We start from the raw sequence: 19225 nt of genomic DNA on the forward strand, positions 1-19225 counted from the left end.
ATATGGTGTGTCACATTGATTGATTTGCATATATTGAAGAATCCTTGCAATCATGGGATAAATCCCACTTGATCATGGTGTATGATTCTTTTAATGTGTTGTTGGATTCTGTTTGGTAGTATTTTGTTGAGGATTTTTACATCTATGTTCATCAGTGATGTTGGTCTGTAATTTTCTTTTTTTGTGATATCTTTTTCTGGTTTTGGTATCAGGGTGATGGTGGCTTTGTAGAATGAATTTGGGAGTGTTCCTTCCTCTGCAGTTATTTGGAAGAGTTTGAGAAGGATGGGTGTTAGCTCCTCTCTAAATGTTCGGTAGAATTCACCTGTGAAACCATCTGGTCCTGGACTTTTGTTTGTTGGAAGATTCTTAATTACAGTTTCAATTTCATTACTTGTGATAGGTCTGTTTATATTTTCTAATTCTTCCTAGTTCAGTCTTGGAAAGTTGTAGCTTTCTAAGAATTTGTCCATTTCTTCTTGATTGTCCATTTTATTGGCATATAGTTGTTTGCAATAGTCTCTTATAATTCTTTGTATTTCTGCGGTGTCAGTTGTGATTTCTCCTTTTTCATTTCCAATTTTATTGATTTGTGTCCACTCCCTTTTTTTCTTGATGAGTCTGGCTGAGGGTTTATCGATTTTGTTTAACTTCTCAAAGAACCAGCTTTTAGTTTTATTGATCTTTGCTATTGTTTTCTTCATTTCTATTTCATTTATTTCTGCTCTGATCTTTATGATTTCTTTCCTTCTACTGACTTTGGAGTTTTTTTGTTCTTCCTTCTCTAGTTGCTTTACCTGTAAGGTTAGGTTGTTTATTTGAGATTTTTCTTATTTCTTGTGGTGAGATTGAATTGCTATAAACTTTCCTTTTAGAACTGTCTTTGCTGTGTGTCATAGGTTTGGGGTCATTGTGTTTTCATTGTCATTTGTTTCTATGTATTTTTAAATTTCTTCTTTGATTTCTTCAGTGATCTCTTGGTTATTTAGTAGCACACTGTTTAGCCTCCATGTATTTGTGTTTTTTACAGTTTTTTTCCTGTAATTGATTACCGATCTCATAGTGGTGTGGTCAGAAAAGATGCTTGATGTAATTTCAATTTTCATAAATGATCCGAGGCCTCATTTGTGACCCAAGATGTGCTCTGTGTTGGAGAATGTTCCATATGCACTTGAGAAGAAAGTATATTCTGCCACTTTCAAGTGGACTGTTCTATAAATATCAATTAAATCTTTCTGGTCTGTTGTGTCATTTAAAGCTTGTGTTTCCTTATTTATTTTCTGTTTGGATGATCTGTCCATTGGTGTAAGTGGGGTGTTAAGGTCCCCTACTATTATTGTGTTACTGTCGATTTCCCCTTTCATGGTTGTTAGCATTTGCCTTATGTATTGAGGTGCTACTATGTTGGGTGCATAAACATTTATAATTGTTATATCTTCTTCTTGGATTCATCCCTTGATCATTATGTAGTGTCCTTCCTTATCTCTTGTAACAATCTTTATTTTAAAGTCTATTTTATCTGATACAAGTATTGTTACTCCAGCTTGCTTTTGATTTCAATTTTCATGGGATATCTTCTTCCATCCCTTCACTTTCAGTCTGTATGTGTCCCTAGGTCTGAAGTGGGTCTCTTTTAGACAGCATATATATGGGTCTTGTTTTTGTATCCATTCAGCGAGCCTGTGTCTTTTGGTTGGAGCATTTAATCCATTCACGTTTAAGGTAATTATCGATATGTATGTTCCTATTACCATTTTCTTAATTGTTATGAATTAAGGTCCTTTTGTAGGTCCTTTTCTTCCCTTGTGTTTCCCACTTAGAGAACTTCCTTTAGCATTTGTTTTAGAGCTGGTTTGGTGGTGCTGAATTGTCTTAGCTTTTGCTTGTCTGTAAAGCTTTTGTTTTCTCTGTCTGTAATACCCAAAGCAATCTACAGATTCAGTGCAATTGCTATCAAACTACCAATGGCATTCTTCAGAGAATTAGAACAAAAGTTTTACAATTTGTATGGAAACACAAAAGACCCTGAACAGCCAAAGCAATCTTGAGAAAGGAAAATGGAGCTAGAGGAATTTTGCTCCCCGACTTCAAACTATACTACAAAGCTACAGTAATCAAGACAGTATGATACTGGCATGAAAACAGAAATATAGATCAATGGTATAGGATAGAAATCCCAGAGATAAACCCACACACGTATGGTCACCCAATTTAAGACAAAGGAGGCAAGAATACACAATGGAGAAAAGATAGCCTCTTCAGTAAGTGGTGCTGGGAAAACTAGACAGCTACATGTAAAAGAATGAAATTAGAACACTCCCTAACACCATACACAAAAATAAACTCAAAATGGATTGAGACCTAAATGTAAGTCCAGACACTATAAAACTCTTTGAGGAAAATATAGGAAAAATAGTCTTTCACATAAACCACAGCAAGATCTCTTTAGACACACCTCCTAGAGTAATGAAAATAAAAACAAAAATAAACAAATGGGACCTAATTAAACTTAAAAGCTTTTGCACAGCAAAGGAAACCATAAATAAGACGAAATGGCAACCCTCAGAATGGGAGAAAATATTTGCACATGAAACAAAGGACAAAGGATTAATCTCCAAAATACACAAACAGTTCATGGAGCTCAATATCAAAAAAACAAACAACCCAATTAAAAAATGGGCAGAAGATCTAAATAGACATTTCACCAAAGAAGACATACAAATGGCCAAGAGGCACATGAAAAGATGCTCAACGTCACTATTATTAGAGAAATGCAAAGCAAAACTGCAATGAGGTATCACCTCACACCAGTCAGAATGGCCCTTATCATAAAATCTAGAAATAATATATGCTGGAAAGGGTGTGGTGAAAAGGGAACCCTCCTGCACTCTTGGTGGGAATGTAAATTGATACAACCAATATGAAGAACAGTATGGAGGTTCCTTAAAAAACTAAAAATAGAACTACCATATGACCCAGGAATCCCACTACTGGGCATATACCCTGAGAAAACCATAATTCAGAAAGAGACATGTACCACAGTGTTCATTGCAGCACTATTTACAATAGTCAGGGTGTGGAACCAACCGAAGTGTCCATTGACAGATGAATGGATAAAGAAGATGTGGCACATATATCCAATGGAATATTACTCAGCCATAAAAAGAAACAAAATTGAGATATATGTTGTGAGGTGGATGAGCCAGCAATCTGTCATACAGAGTGAAGTAATTTAGAAAGAGAAAAACAACTACCGTATGGTAACACATATATATGGAATCTAAAAAAAAAAAAAATGGTACTGATGAACCTAGTGACAGGGCAGGAATAAAGATGTAGACATAGAGAATGAACTTGAGGACACGGGAGGGGAAGTGTAAGTTGGGGCAAAGTGAGCTTAGCATCAACGTATATACACTACCGAATGTAAAATGGTTAGCCAGTGGGAAGCAGCCGCATAGCACGGGGAGATCAGCACGGGGAGATCAGCTCGGTGCTTTACGAAGAACTAGAGAGGTGGAATAGGGAAGGTGGGAGGGAGGCTCAAGAGGGAGGGGATATGGGGATATATGCATGCATATGGCTGATTCACTTTGTTGTACAACAGAAACTAACACAGTATTGTGAAGCAATTATACTCCAATAAAGATCTATTAAAAGAAAAGAATTATTCGTTCATACTAATATTTACCACTAAGATTAACATTTTAAACAGCTTATTATATCTGTTTATATCATATTTTGTTTCTTTTTTCTTACAATGAAAATCTTGGTACCTACATATTCTCTTTATTCAACAAAATATATAAAACTGCTGCAGAATTACAATACTAATATTACTACTAAAAATAAGCTACTATAAATTGCTCAAGATTTCTTTGCAATTCATTTTTACCTCAGCATATATGCCACTAGAGTTGTAAAGCCACAGTGCTGTATTCAAAAGTCATTTGAAAAAATTCTATTTCCCTGTGTTGTATCCTCAACTTAATATACAGTTAGATTTGTTTCTTTAATTTTATATTCAGTTGTAGGTGTTTCCTTTATAGACTGTTATTTAATTTTATTTTTTGAAATTATAAAGCATTCACGTTATTCAAGAATCAAAACTATATGAAAATATATTCAGATCAAGGTAAATTATATGAAAAGGTATATTAAAACATAGATACACTTAGATACTAGCTCCTATCCTTATCTCCTCCATTCTACTCCCACATACTATGTTATAATATGAAACAACCACTCAATTTAAGTAATCACTGTCATTAGTTTCTGATTTATTCTTCTTATGTTTCCTTTTGTAAAAATAGGCATACATCTCTATTCTTAATTCCCCGTTTCTTATACAAAAGGAAGCATTCTCTCTATGTATTCTTTTGCACTTTTTTTCTGCTTAATTTTGGAAAGTAAAATGGAAATTACTCCATATCAATTCATAGAAATCTTTCTGATTATTTTTACAGCTGCATAGTATTCCATTAGGTGGGTGTAGTTTGTTTAACCATGCTCCTACTAACAGGAATTTGTTTTCTCTCACATTTCAATAGACTTTACTATTATTACAATGTTTTAATGAATAACCTTGTGCTTATATTGTATAATATTTGTGGAGATGTATCTGGAAGGTAAATTCTAGAACTGAGATTACTCAATCAAAGAGTAAATGCATAAATATTTCTTTAGTCTTCTCCACAGAGAGCTAATCAGCTGTAGAAAACATCTAAGCTTCATACTTAACTACCTTTATTTAATCTTGATGTCTGTTTATAAATAGTTTAAAAATATTTGCATTAACTGAAAATGAATCATAGACCTATGGGTTGGTCAAAAACTTTGTTTGGGTTTTTCCATAAGATGTTACGGAAAAACCCGAACGATCTTTTTGACCAACCCAATAAAAGTAAAACACAAAGCTATAAAACTCCTAGATGATAGCCTAGGAGCAAACGTGGATGATCTTGGGTATGGAGATGACTTTTTAGATACAACAACAAATGCACAATCCATGAAAGAAATAATTGATAAGCTGGACTTGAGTAAAATTAAAAGCTTCTGCTCTGCATAAGACAATATCAAGAGAATGCGAAGACAGGCCACCAACTGAGAGTAAATATTTGCAAAACACACGTGATAAAGGACTGTTATCCAAAATATACAAAAAAGTCTTAAAATTCAATAAGAAAACAAACAGCCCGATTAAAAATGTGCCAAAGACCTTAATAGATGCCTCATCAACAAAAAGGTATACAGATGGCAAATAAACATGTGAAAAGATGCTCCACATCATGTCATCAGGGTGCAAATTAAAACAATGAGATATCACTATACACCTATTAGAATAGCTGAAATCTGGAATACTGAGAATACCAAAGAAGATGTGAGCAACAGGAACTCTTATTTGTTGCTGGTGAGAATGCAAAATGATGCACCCACTCTGGAAAACAGTTTTGTGGTTTCTTACAAAAGTAAACATACTCTTACTAAGTGATCCACAGTTGCACTCCTTGGTATTTACCCAAAGAAGTTGAAAAGGTTTGTCCACACAAAAACCTGCACAGTAGGTGTTTATAACAGCTTTATTCACAGTTGTCAAAACTTGGAAGCAACTAAAATGTCCTCCAGTAGGTGAAAGGATAAATAAACTGTGGTACATCCAGACCATGGAATATTATTCGGTTTTAAAAAGAAATGAGCTATCAAGCTGTGAGAAGACATGGAGGAACCTTAAATGTATACTACCAAGTAAAAGAAGCTAGTCTGAAAAGGCTCCATGCTGTGTGATTCCAGCTATATAACGTTCTGGAAAAGGCAAAACTATGCAGACAGTAAAAAGGTCAGTGGTTGGCAGGGGTTGGGGGGATAAATAGGCAGAGCACAGAGTATTTTTCGGGCAGTGAAAGTACTCTCTGTGATCCTATAATGATGGATACATGTCATCATACATTTTGTCCAAACCTGTAGAATGTAAACACCAAGAGTGGACTATAATGTAAAGTATGGACTTCTGGTGATGATGATGTGTCAGTGTAGGTTCATCAGTTGTAACAAATGTACCACTCTGTTGGGGGATATTGATAATGGGAAGTGGGGTGGGTATGCATGTGTGGGGGCAGAGGGTATATGAGAAATCCCCTCAGTGTTTCTGTGAACCTTATATGACCTCCTGGAGGACTAGAGTTTTGTTTTACTTTGTTTTACTGTTTAGCCCTTTTTCCTTTACTGCACTGATACCCACCTGTACCTAACCTTCCTTATAATTTCTCAATAATCTTAAATCCTTTTAAGTTTCCATTTCTGAAATGGAGTTTCCATATAGTAAGCAAGTATATTTTGCTTCCATACAGTTAGCAAAGTATATTTTGTACTTCATAGTTGTCTCTTGTTAGACCACCCATGTTAAGATGTTGGCCACTTGTCCTTTCAGTGTGCATCTCCCTGTAAAACCAGCTCAGTGAATCATTGTAGTATTCACCAGAGGCAGGGAATTTCTGCTACTGTGATTTGGGAAGTGTTTTCTTTCTTCCTTCAAAGAGAACAGCAACTTAGCAAGATAATTGATCTGTGGTGAGAAAACAAAGCCCATAAGTGTTCTCTAAGTTTTTTCCTAGTCTCTTCAGTCCTCTAATCTTCAAGTTATGAAAGTAAAGATTTTCCTTTCTTCCCACCATTGAATGTTAGGACTCCTTTCATCTTAGGTACATGTATTTCAAGTTCTTTGAATTTGTAATCTGAAAAATTAAGTAAGGAATTGGTAACTCTCTATCTTCCTTTATGTTAATGATAGAAGAAATGTTAAATCCCTGTCACAGTACAGGACACACACTTTTTATCAATTCAAGAAAATTATTTTAGGTTGGTGTCTTAGCTTCATAATTGTGATTTATTTTATTTTAATTTTTCCCCACATCTCCTTTGGTACCACAATTGTGCACAGATTAGATTTATATCTGTGATATACTTCAGGTTTTATTTTCAGCTGACTGTGTATGTTCATGTCCATTCTAGTGGTGACATCAATTCTCATTGGTTAGTTGTAAAATATTTACAACTAACGCATTCCATAAAAAGGAGGAAAAAAAACAATTTATGAAATTCAAAAGTCTGGGAACACTAAACCTCTGTCATTGTTTTCTAAGTTAATGTCTATACCTATTAGTTGTTCTTTATGCCATTTCTGTAGGATTGAGATTTGAGATTTAACTTTATCCCTTGAGTTACTGACTCTTTTTGCCTTCTTCTTTGCTATTTCCAGGAATTTTTATAAAATTTTTAGTTTTCATTGAAACTGTTCAGTTCTTGTATACTTTCATAGTTGATGTTGTCTACCTCATATTCCTCTGGTCACAAAAGGCCAAGGGGCATATCAGTAGTAATAAATAGGAGCTGGGAATAAAGTAGGTTTGGGGGGCTCTGGTCTTCACCTACCATTACATATTTCTCACACTGAAAATTCTCCTTCTATTGTTTCTAGAAGTCTCCATGAGCATCTAACATGTGTGCATTAAGTTTCTTAGGTCTGCTGATTGCATGTACCTCTGTAGCCTGCATCACCAGTGAAGGTGCTTTGTCATCATCAGTGGCACCAAAGCTTGCTCTTGTGAATCTGATGTCTGGCCAGTGATGTTATGTTCTCTTATTCCCTTAGATGAGGGCAATAAGTATTGGAAAGAATGAAACAATATTTTATTATCTGTATATAGTAACTGTATGATTAGAACATTTCTAAGAATTGGTCAAAACTAATAGCATTGGGCTTCCCTGGTGGCGCAGTGGTTGGGAGTCCGCCTGCCGATGCAGGGGACGCGGGTTCGTGCCCCGGTCTGGGAGGATCCCACATGCCGCGGAGCGGGTGGGCCCGTGAGCCATGGCCTCTGAGTCTGCGCATCCGGAGCCTGTGCTCCGCAACGGGAGAGGCCACAACAGTGGGAGGCCCGCGTACCGCAAAAAAAAAAAAAAAAAAAAAAAATTAAAAAAAAAAACTAATAGCATTAATTTTTTAATGGAGAAGATATGTCAGTTTCAAGGCAAAAGAAATCAGTAATATTTTAATGTATTCATAATAAATAGACTAAACAGGAGGGACCTTCCCTCAAGATAACACACACACACACACACACACATACACACACACACACACAGCACACATATAAACACACACACAAAGACATTGGGATAAAATGACAATATATAGCTTCATAATGAAAATAATAAAACCTTGATAAATATAAATAAAAGTTTTGAGCAAGTATAGCAAGGTACATTGTTACATGGGAGAATAAACATCTGCTACCTCTGGTTGGAGTTCTAGGATCTACAGTTGGAAGAGGAAAACAGGAGAGACTAGCAAGTAGTCTAAGATAATAGAATCAAAGCAATAGGAGAAAAACATAGCACCTAGCAGGAAACACAGGCTGGAAACCAAGTAAACTGTCAAAAAAGATGTGAACCATAATAAAAAGAGAAGTAAAGGAAAAAGAATAAAGTTCAAGACCAAAGGTCTACCTTAAAGCATGTTCAAAAAAGCAAGAGAATGGACTGGGAGAGGAAGGAGGCCATGCATGGGGGTTCAGGCAAAGCCTGAAGTTTCCCAGAAATACTGATTTAAATCCCCTTTCAAATGTAGTCAATGTCATATCCACAGGTATTACAAATGACAAACTAATTCAATAATTTTTCAACAGTTAATTTAGAAATGGCACATAGTTCAGATTGATACTCCAACAAGATTTTTATCTTAGAAAGCAACAAAATGCTTCTATATTTCATATGATAAATGAACAAGTCATGCAATTACAGAACTTACAAAGGGCCAGTGAAGTATTAGAACATGGCAGAGACTAAAATGCATGGTTTCCAATTCTGCCATAAAATGTAAGAGATCATTGGAACAGAACAGAACTCTAAAAACTGTATAATCAGTCAGTATCACAAAATAGCTGAGAAAAAAAAAAGAGCATTTATTAAATGGCAAATTGATAGCTGGTTATTAATTTAAGACACCAGTAATTTAAATCTAACTCACACTAAATGTATATCTTTCACCAAAATGAATTCTGGAAGAAAAAGTGAGTAAAGATTTTAAAAGTCAGATCATAGAATACCGAGATGAAATTATTCAGATATTTGTGTATACAAGATTCTTTTAAGGATTTAAGTCATTAAAAAAAAAAAAAAGCTCAAGATACCACCTTTTATGTGGTATCTTGTCTGACTTCTCTGCGTCTGGCCCCACTTTTCCTCCTCCCTGTGGTTCTTACATGTGTACCTCTCATACAGGATTCTGAGCTTCTAGAAGAATTGATATAAAACACACCAAACATATATAGCAAGAAATGTAAAATAACTATAACATTTAAAATCAGCTATATAGCATATTTTTATTTGTGAGGAAAAAGATACACATATGAATATGTGTGTAAACATGCTTTTGCTTTTATGTGCTTATGGAAAAAAGGGAGATACCTAAGAAATCACAAATATATTTATTGCTGGAAAGTAGGATTACTCTAGGAGAGTGGTTTTCAATGTTTTTTGTCTTAGAACTCCTTTAAACCATTAAAAATTACTGAGGACCCCAAGCAGCTTTGTCTCTGTGAGTTATATCTATAGATATTTATTGTATCAGAAGTAAAAATTGAGAACTTTAAAAATATATTTATCTATTTTTCAGTTTAAATTACAACAATAAACCCATTACATGTTAATATAAATAACCTGTTTATATAAAAAAGCCACATTTTACAAAATTAAAAAAAAAAAGATAACATTGTTTTACCTTTTGTAATTCTCTTTGATGTCTGGGTGAATAGAGATAGCTGGATTCTTATTCTGCTTCTGAATGCAATCTGGTGTGTTCTACCCTCTTCAGAGAATTAGAGTTAAAAAGGAAAATAAAATCTTAGTATTAATATGAAATAGTATTAACCCAGATCCCCAGACAACACTTTGAGAACTGCTTCTGTAGAAGAGGAGAGGAAGATTTTTGTTTTCACCATAGTTTGTGTTTTATAGTTCTCTAAGCCTTATATGTTAAAGAGGAAAAATAATACTGCTATGTAGAATCTTTGTGAGGAATATGTGTAATGTGCCTAGAAGAGAAATAAGTATATCTCAGGCAAGTAATAAATGATAGATGTTATTATAATAATCATTTATTGTGGGGATGGTTAAATTCAAAGCCAGGATGAAAACTTCTGAATTTAAATCCAGTGTTCTTTTCACTGAAGCCACAATATGGCTTAGAGGCTGTAGACAGGAATTCCAGGGCTTAGTATACCCTTTTGGAAAATATTGTGGGTTTTGAGGCAGACAAAGCCCCGTTGCTGAGTGGTACAAATGCTGAAGCCATCCTCAGGCATTGATAGGCCTTAGGGCACTGATATTTTCAAACAAAATGGAGGAGAAAGGCTGCCGACACCTCTGAAGAGAAAGGAGGCCAGGGAAAGCATGAGTAGTGAAATGAAGCCAAGACAATCAATTAACCAACTCAGGGCCCTGGTCTGTGAAGGTCACACAAGAGTTTACACCCAGGGCAGGATTGGGCATAGCCCAAAGAAGGTATTAGGGCTGGTAACTAAGGAGTGAAGGAAGGTTGATATGATGATATTGAAAAGAGAAATAGACCAGTCAGAGTACAGACATGCACTGAGGCCATGACGGAGGCAGTGGTGCTCTCCCAGAATTTCACCTGCTCCCCCACATTCTCAGCAGTCTTGTGGTTAAGTGGGGTCAACATGATTGGTTTTGGACAATGAACACAATAAAAAGAGATAAATAATTTAATATATACATTGTGAAATGACAGTTAAGAGGCAGGAAGGATATTTATTTGAAAAGAGTCCAAAAGAATCTAATGGAGGAAATGAAAGGTAAATATCAGAGGAGATAAAAATGGAAAATTTCACAGTCAAATAAATATGAGTCTTTAGACTGAAAGTACCCTCCCAGAACAAAACAGGATACAGATAATGCACCACACATAGACATTTTTCAGTGAACCTGCAGAGCATCAAAGATAAAGAAAATCATTAATACTATTAGAGAGAAAATATAGATTACACATAGAGCAACACTTACTTTGACAGCAGACTTCTTAGTAACAACAGATGGCAGAAGATAAAGGAATAATATTGAATGATAGATTTTTAATCAAGACTAAGAGAAAAAATAAAAATATTCTCACCTTTTCTTTACCAAGACAAAAGGTTAGAGCGAAAGAACAGGAAATAAATAATTTTGAGTATGCTGAATACTACCTGAGGCTATACTTCCAGATGCTACAAGCATAGAAGGCCGGGAAACTTGGAACATAGGTAAGCTACCAGGGATTCTATAATATAACCAAATCTGCCATATCCCCAATGTCACAGTGAAGCAGTAAATGAAACAATAATTAAAAGGCCATGTACTAGACCAGAGACTTGGGAGGATGCACCTGCAAAAGCACTAAATAAGAAAAGGTAAGCACAGAAGAAAACAGAGAAAATAAAAAGAAGGGAAAAAATCCTTAACATTCAAAATTGAGCTCGCAAACCAAAATACAGATATATGAAGAGACTTAATGTTAAGATAACAGCCTACAAAATCAACAAGTGAAAAATTAATTGATTATAGATGATATTATATTTCTAGAACAGATGGTCATAAATTTAGTGTGTTGAATGTATTTGAAGAGATAAATGAAGACAAACCTCCCATTATAAAAATAAAAATAAATTATGTAACAAATTGGCAAGGTTAAAAACATATTTTAAAGGAACAATTTAAATATCTTGGAAATGTAGAGTATAGTGATTGAAGTAAGAAGCTAAAACAATAATATAAACTCCAGGCTGGACACAGTGGGGAAGAGAATTGGATATTTAGAAGAATTAAATTTGAAACTCATCTAGAACACATCCCAGAGAGACAAGAGACCACGAGATTAAAAAGTATCAATATATTTGGGTAGCTAAGAGATGATGAGACAAGAAAAGGATGCCTGTTTTTGTCATTTCTATTCAGCATTGTACTGGATATTGTAGCCTGGGAAATTAGGCAAGAAGGAGAAAAAAACATCCAGATTAAAAAGGAAGAAGTAAAATTATTTCTATTTACAGATGGCATGATCTCATATATTGAAAATCCTAAGGAATACACATGCATATGCACAACTATTAGAACTAATAGACAAGTTCAGCAAGGTTGCAAGACACAATATAAAAAAATCAGTTGTATTTCTATACACTAGCAATGTAAAATCTGAAAATAAAATTAAGGAAATAAATTCCATTTACAATAGCATAAAACAGATAAAATACTTAGGAATAAATATAACAAAAGAAGTATAAGACTTGTTGCATTGAAAACTACATTAGGGGCTTCCCTGGTGGCACAGTGGTTGAGAGTCCACCTGCCAATGCAGGGGACACGGGTTCGTGCCCCGGTCTGGGAAGATCCCACATGCCACGGAGCGGCTGGGCCCGTGAGCCATGGCCGCTGAGCCTGCACGTCTGGAGCCTGTGCTCTGCAACGGGAGAGGCCACAACAGTGAGAGGCTCACGTACCACAAAAAAAAAAAAAAAAAAAGAAAGAAAACTACATTATATCATAAAACGATGTGGTACTGGTGTAGGATAAACATAAACATCAATAGAATAGAATTGAAAGTCCAGAAGTGAAGCCATACATGTATAGTTTATTGATGTTCAACAAGGGTAGCAAGACCATTCAGTAGGGAAGAAAATAGTCTTTTCAAAAAATGGTGCTTGGACAACAAGATTGCCACACACAAAAGAATGAATTTGGACCCCTACCTATACCATATACAAGAAATTAACTCAAAATCAAAGACCTACATGTAAGAAATAAACTATAAAACTCTTAGAAGAAAACATAACAGTGAACCTCTTTGACCTTGGATTAGGCAATGTTTTCTTAGATATGACACCTAAAGCACAAGCAACCAAAGACAAAATAGATACATTGGATTTCATCAAAATAAAGAACTTAACGTGTTTCAAAAGGCACTATTCTGAGAAAGTGAAAAGACAAACCAAAGAATGGGAGGAAATATTTGCAAATTGTGTCTGACAAGGGTCTGGTATCTTGGTCATACGCAAATGAATGAGAATAATATTGACATGGGATTTTTCATCAGCATCACTGAATGCAAGTAGCCATCATCTTAACTGGGAATATGTTAGAGGCATTCCCTTTTAAAACAGGAACGGAAGAAATGCTATGTGTTCTCATAAAGAGGAAAATCCATTCCAAATTAATCTATTGATTCAGTGAAATTTCAATTAAAATTACTACAGAGCACTTTTATAGAACTTACTAAGCTAACTAAGGGTCAAAAATAAAAAAGCCATTTTGCAGACAAAGACCAGGGGAATGATATGACTTATCATTGTGAAATTACTTTATGTCCAAATGATGTCTATGCAGAAAAAGGAATAAGCACTACTATTTATAATTAGTTTATTTTCCAATTTATTAATCATATGAATCAAGAATTCATTTAATATTAACATCCCACTCAGTATTTACACAGCATGTATATAAACTGATAAATCAAATGTAGGCATTAAACAGATTAAATTTCCCAAAACATTTAAATGTTGATTGCCAACTTAATCATACACTTCTAAACCTTTAATTAGACTCCTCTGAATATATGAGTCTCTCAGATGCTGTAAAATTTCAAAAAGCTCTCAAAATGTACATGCAGTATAATTATTATAAAACTGATCAGGGACTTACCTAGTGATCCAGTGGTAAAGAGTCTGCCTTCCAAAGCAGGGGGCATGGGTTCAATCCCTGGTTGGGGTACTAAGATCCCACATGCCACAGGGCAACGAAGCCCACGCGCCACAACTACTGAGCTTGCATGCCTCAACTAGAGAGCCTGTGTGCTGCAAACTACAGAGCCCATGTGCCCTGGAGCCTGTGTGCCACAAATAGAGAAGAGAAAACCTGCACATCACAGCTAGAGAGAAGCCCATGCACTGCAGTGAAGAGCCTGAGCGCCACAATGAAAGATCCCACATGCTGCAACAAAGATCCCGCATGCTGCAATGAAGACCCAACCAGATCATTTTTTAAAAAATAAATATTAAAAAAAAAACTGGTCAGATAATCACCAGGAAACCTGAGTATAAAGAGTTTAGGGGAGCCACCAAGATGGTGGAGGAGTAGGAGGACGTGAGTTCATCTCTCTCCACGAACGCATCAAGAATACACCTACAGATGGAACAGTTCTCACAGAACACCAGCTGAACACTAGCAGAAGACCTTGGGCACTGGAAAGGACAAGAAGGATCCCCACATAACCAGATAGGACAAAAGAAGGGAAAAAGAAGAGGAGAGGAAGCGGGATGGGATCTGCACCCCTGGGGGGAGCTGAAGCGGAGGAAAGGTTCCGGCATCTGGGGAAGCCCCATCACCAATGGGAAAATCAGTTGGGACAGAAGGGGAGCATCTGAGGCTGTCAGAGGAGGGTGAAACGGCCGGTCTATGGCAGACAGGACAGAGTGAGACCTACACAGATAGTCTGTGCCACAGCCTTGCGCACCCGAGACTGGGACATGTGTCCACCTGTGCACACGGGGGCTGAGAGCTGGAATGTGGAGATTGGAGAGCAAACCTCGGGGAGGTCTGCTGTTGGCTGTGAGCAGACAGCCTGAGGGGATGGGAGGGAGGAAATCCGCAACTGAGAATGCTTGTATAGGAAACCCAGAATGCCATAGAAGCAAGGCACTACTGTTGAGTGATCCACAGTAGGTGGAGCCGCCATTGCAGCCCCTCTCTCCAAGTGCCGGTCCCCTGCTCTGCCAGGTGCTAAGAAAAGCCCCCACCAGGGTTGACCTTGTGCCAGCTACCAGGCGCTATGACTGGATTTCTCGCAACTGTGCCACTGACTTTCCTGTGCACCTGTTGCCACCAGGACCCCCCGTGACCCAGGCAGTCATGCCACTTCCATGCCCTGTCCTCACTGGGGCAGACCCAAGTGCTCCAGGGCAGCCTCAGGAGCAGACTCCTGTGGGTGACTCACATGCAGAGGTGGGGCTAAAACCACAGCTGAGCCCCAGGGACGGGGCAACTAAAGAAGAGGAACAAAACTCTTTCCATGCACCTGCACAAGGCGCAGATTAAATCCCCAAAATTGACTTGGTAAATCCTGCATCTTTGGAATATCTGAATGGACAATGAGTGTTCCTACAAATGAAACCTGTCTAACTGTATCAGCTGTGGACTTTGGGCACTAGTACATGTGGGAGTTGGGCCAGGTCAGAGTATGAGAGTGCCCACAGAGAGACCAGAGACCCACCTAGAGGTTTTGGAGGGCCTCCTGGGGAGCGGAGGTTGGCTGTGACTCACGGTGGGGGCAAGGACATTGACAGCTGAGGCCCCAGGAAAACATAATTATTACTATGTTTCTTATGTTTTGTTCTGTTGTTTTTTATTATTTGTTTTTATTTTCATTTAGTTTTTTAATTTTTTTTTTTTTTTTTTTGTGGTACGTGGGCCTCTCACTGTTGTGGCCTCTCCCGTTGCGGAGCACAGGCTCTGGACGCACAGGCTCAGCGGCCATGGCTCACGGGCCCAGCTGCTCCACGGCATGTGGGATCTTCCCAGACCAGGGCATGAACCCGCATCCCCTGCATCGGTAGGCGGACTCTCAACCATTGTGCCACCAGGGAAGCCCTAAATTTTTTAATATATTTTTTAATATTTCTATTTCTACATTACTTTTTGGTTCTGTGTTTTTTCCTTGTTTTTTTTCTTCTTCCTTTCCTTTGTTCTATTTTGTTTTTTATCTTTTTTTCTTTGTTCTACTTGTTCTTATCTTTATTGTTTTTGTGCTTTTGTTTTGTTTTCTTTGCTTTTTCCTTCAGTTTGCATTCTGCTTTTGTTTTGTTTTTCATTTTCTGTTTTTGTTAGTTTTGTTTTTAATTGTTTGACTTTGTTTTAGGGTTCTTTTGTTTTTATGGTTGGTCTCTTGTTTTTTGTTTTCTCTGTTTTTGTTTTGTATGTGTGTGTGTTTCCTGGGTTTTTTTGGGTTTTGTTTGGTTCTGCTTTTACAATTTTTCTGGGGTTTTGTTTGTTTGTTTTTAATTGTTTTTGTTGCTGTTTGCTTGTTTTTGTCTTTGCTATTTGTTGTGGGGGTTTTTGTCTGTTTGTTTTCTTCCTGCCCTTTTTTTCCCTTCTTTTTCTTTTTTTCTTTCCTTTTTTTGCTGAGCCATGTGGGGTCTTGGTGCTCAGGCCAAGGGTCGGTCCTGAGCCTCTGGAGTGGGAGCGCCAAGTTCAGGATGCTGGAACACCAGAGAATTCCCAGCTCCAGGGAATATTAAATGGTGAGAGCTCTCCTAGAGGTCTCCATCTCAACTCTAAGACCTGGCTCCACCAAACGGCCTACAGGCTCCAGTGCTGAATGCCCCATGCCAAACAACAAGCAAGAGAGAAACACAAACCCACCCATCAGCAGACAGGCTGCCTAAACTCAAACTAAGCCCAAAGACACCCCAAAACACACCACTTCACATGGTCCTGCCCATCAGAGGGACAAGATCCAGCTCTATGTACCAGAACTCAGGCACCAGACACTCCTGCCAGGAAGCCTACACAAGCCACTGGGCCAAACTCACCCACTGGGGGAAGACACCAGAAGCAACAGGAACTACAACCCTGCAGCCTCTGGAAAGGAGACCTCAAACACAGGAAGTTAGACAACATGAGAAGACAGAAAAATGTTGCAGACGAAGGAGCAACATTAAAACCCACAAGACCAAATAAATGAAGACAAAGTAGGCAATCTACCTGAAAAATAATTTAGAGTAATGATAGTAAAGATGATCCAAAATCTTGGAAGTAAAATGGAGAAAATACAAGAAACATTTAACAAGGACCTAGGAGAACTACAGAACAAACAGACAGTGATGAACAACACTATACCTGAAATGAAAAATACACTAGAAGAATCAATAGCAGAATAACTGAGGCAGAAGTATGGATAAGTGAGCTTGAGCTGGAAGATAGAATGGTGGAAATAACTGCTCTGGAGCAGAATAAAGGAAACAGAATGAAAAGAATTGAGGACAGTCTCAGAGACCTCTGGAACAACATTAAATGCACCAACATTTCAATTATAGGGGTCCCAGAAGACGAAGAGAAAGAGAAAGGGTCTGAGAAAATATTTGAAGAGATTATAGTCAAAAACTTCCCTAACATGGGAAAGGAAATAGTCAATGAAGTCCAGGAAGTGCAGAGAGTCCCATATAGGATAAACCCAAGGAGAAAAATGCTGAGACACATATTAATCAAACAAAAATTAAATACAAAGAAAAATATTACAAGCAGCAAGGGAAAAGCAACAAATAAAATACAAGGGAATCCCCATAATGTTATCAGCTGATCTTTCAGCAAAAATTCTGCAGGCCAGAAGGGAGTGGCAGGATGTATGTAAAGTGATGAAACGGAAAAACCTACAACCAAGATTATGCACTAAGGATCTCATTCAGATTCGACAGAGAAAGCAAAAGTTTTACAGACAAGCAAAAGCTAAGAGAATTCAGCATCACCAGGCAAGCTTTGCAACAAATGCTAAAAGAACTTCTGTAGGCAGGAAACACAAGGGAAGAAAAAGACCTACAAAAACAAACCCAAAACAATTGAGAAAATGGTAATAGGAACATGCATATCAATAATTACCTTAAATGTAAATGGATTAAATGCCCCAACCAAAAGACACACACTGGCTGAATGGATACAAAAGCAAGACCCACATATATGTTGTCTACAAGAGACCCACTTTAGACCTAGGGACACGTACAGACTGAAAGTGAGGGGATGGAAAAAGATGTTCCATGCAAATGGAAATCAAAAGAAAGCTGGAATAGTAATACTCATATCAGACAAATTGACTTTAAAGACTGTCACAAGAGACAAGGAAAGACACTACATAATGATCAAGGGATCACCCCAAGAAGAGGTTATAACAATTGTAAATATGCACCAAACATAGGAGCACCTCAATATATAAGGCAAAGGCTAACAGCCATAAAAGTGGAAATTGACAGTAACACATCAGTAGTGGCAGACTTTAACACTCCACTTACACCAATGGATAGATCATCCAGACAGAAAATTAATAAAGAAACACAAGCCTTAAATGACACATTAGACCAGATAGACTTAATTGATATTTATAGGACATTCCATCTGAAAGCAGCAGAATACATTTTCTTCTCAAGTGCACATGGAACATTCTCCAGGATAGATTACATCCTAGGTCACAAATCAAGCCTTGGTAAATTTAAGAAAATTGAAATCATATCAAGCAACTTTTCTGACAACAACGCTATGAGATTAGAAATCAATTACAGGGAAAAAAACTTTAAAAAACACAAACACATGGAAGCTAAACAATATGCTACTAAATAAGCAAGAGATCACTGAAGAAATCAAAGAGGAAATCAAAAAATACCTAGAAACAAATGACAATGAAAACACAACGATCCAAAACGTATGTGATGCAGCAAAATCAGTTCTAAGAGGGAAGTTTATAGCAATACAATCCTACCTGAAGAAACAAGATAAATCTCAGACAACCTAATCTTACACGTAAAGCAACTAGAGAAAGAAGAACAAACAAAGCCCAAAGTTAGCAGAAGGAAAGAAATCATAAAGATCACAGCAGTAATAAATGAAATAGAAATGAAAAAACAATAGAAAGATCAGTAAAACTAAAAGCTGGTTCTTTGAGAAGATAAACAAAATTGGTTAACCTTTAGCCAGATTCATCAAGAAGAATTGGAGAGGACTCAAATCAATGAAATTAGGAATGAAAAAGGAGAAGTTATAGCTGACACCTCAGAAATACAAAGGATCATAAGAGACTACTACAAGCAACTATATGCCAGTAAAATGGACAACCTGGAAGAAACGGACAAATTCTTAGAAAAGTACGACCTTCCAAGACTGAACCAGGAAGAAATAGAAAATATGAACAGACCAATCACAAGCACTGAAATTGAAACTGTGATTAAAAATCTTCTAACAAACAAGAGTGCAGGACCAGATGGCTTCACAGGCAAATTCTATCAAACATTTAGTCCTTCTCAAACTCTTCCAAAAAATTGGAGAGAGAAGAACACTCCCAAACTCATTCTACAAGACCACAATCACTCTGATACCAAAACCAGACAAAGATGTCACAAAAAAAGGAAAATTACAGGCCAAT

This window comes from Grampus griseus (assembly GCF_964374135.1).
Source record: "Grampus griseus genome assembly, chromosome: 8".
Taxonomy (NCBI): Eukaryota; Metazoa; Chordata; class Mammalia; order Artiodactyla; family Delphinidae; genus Grampus; species Grampus griseus.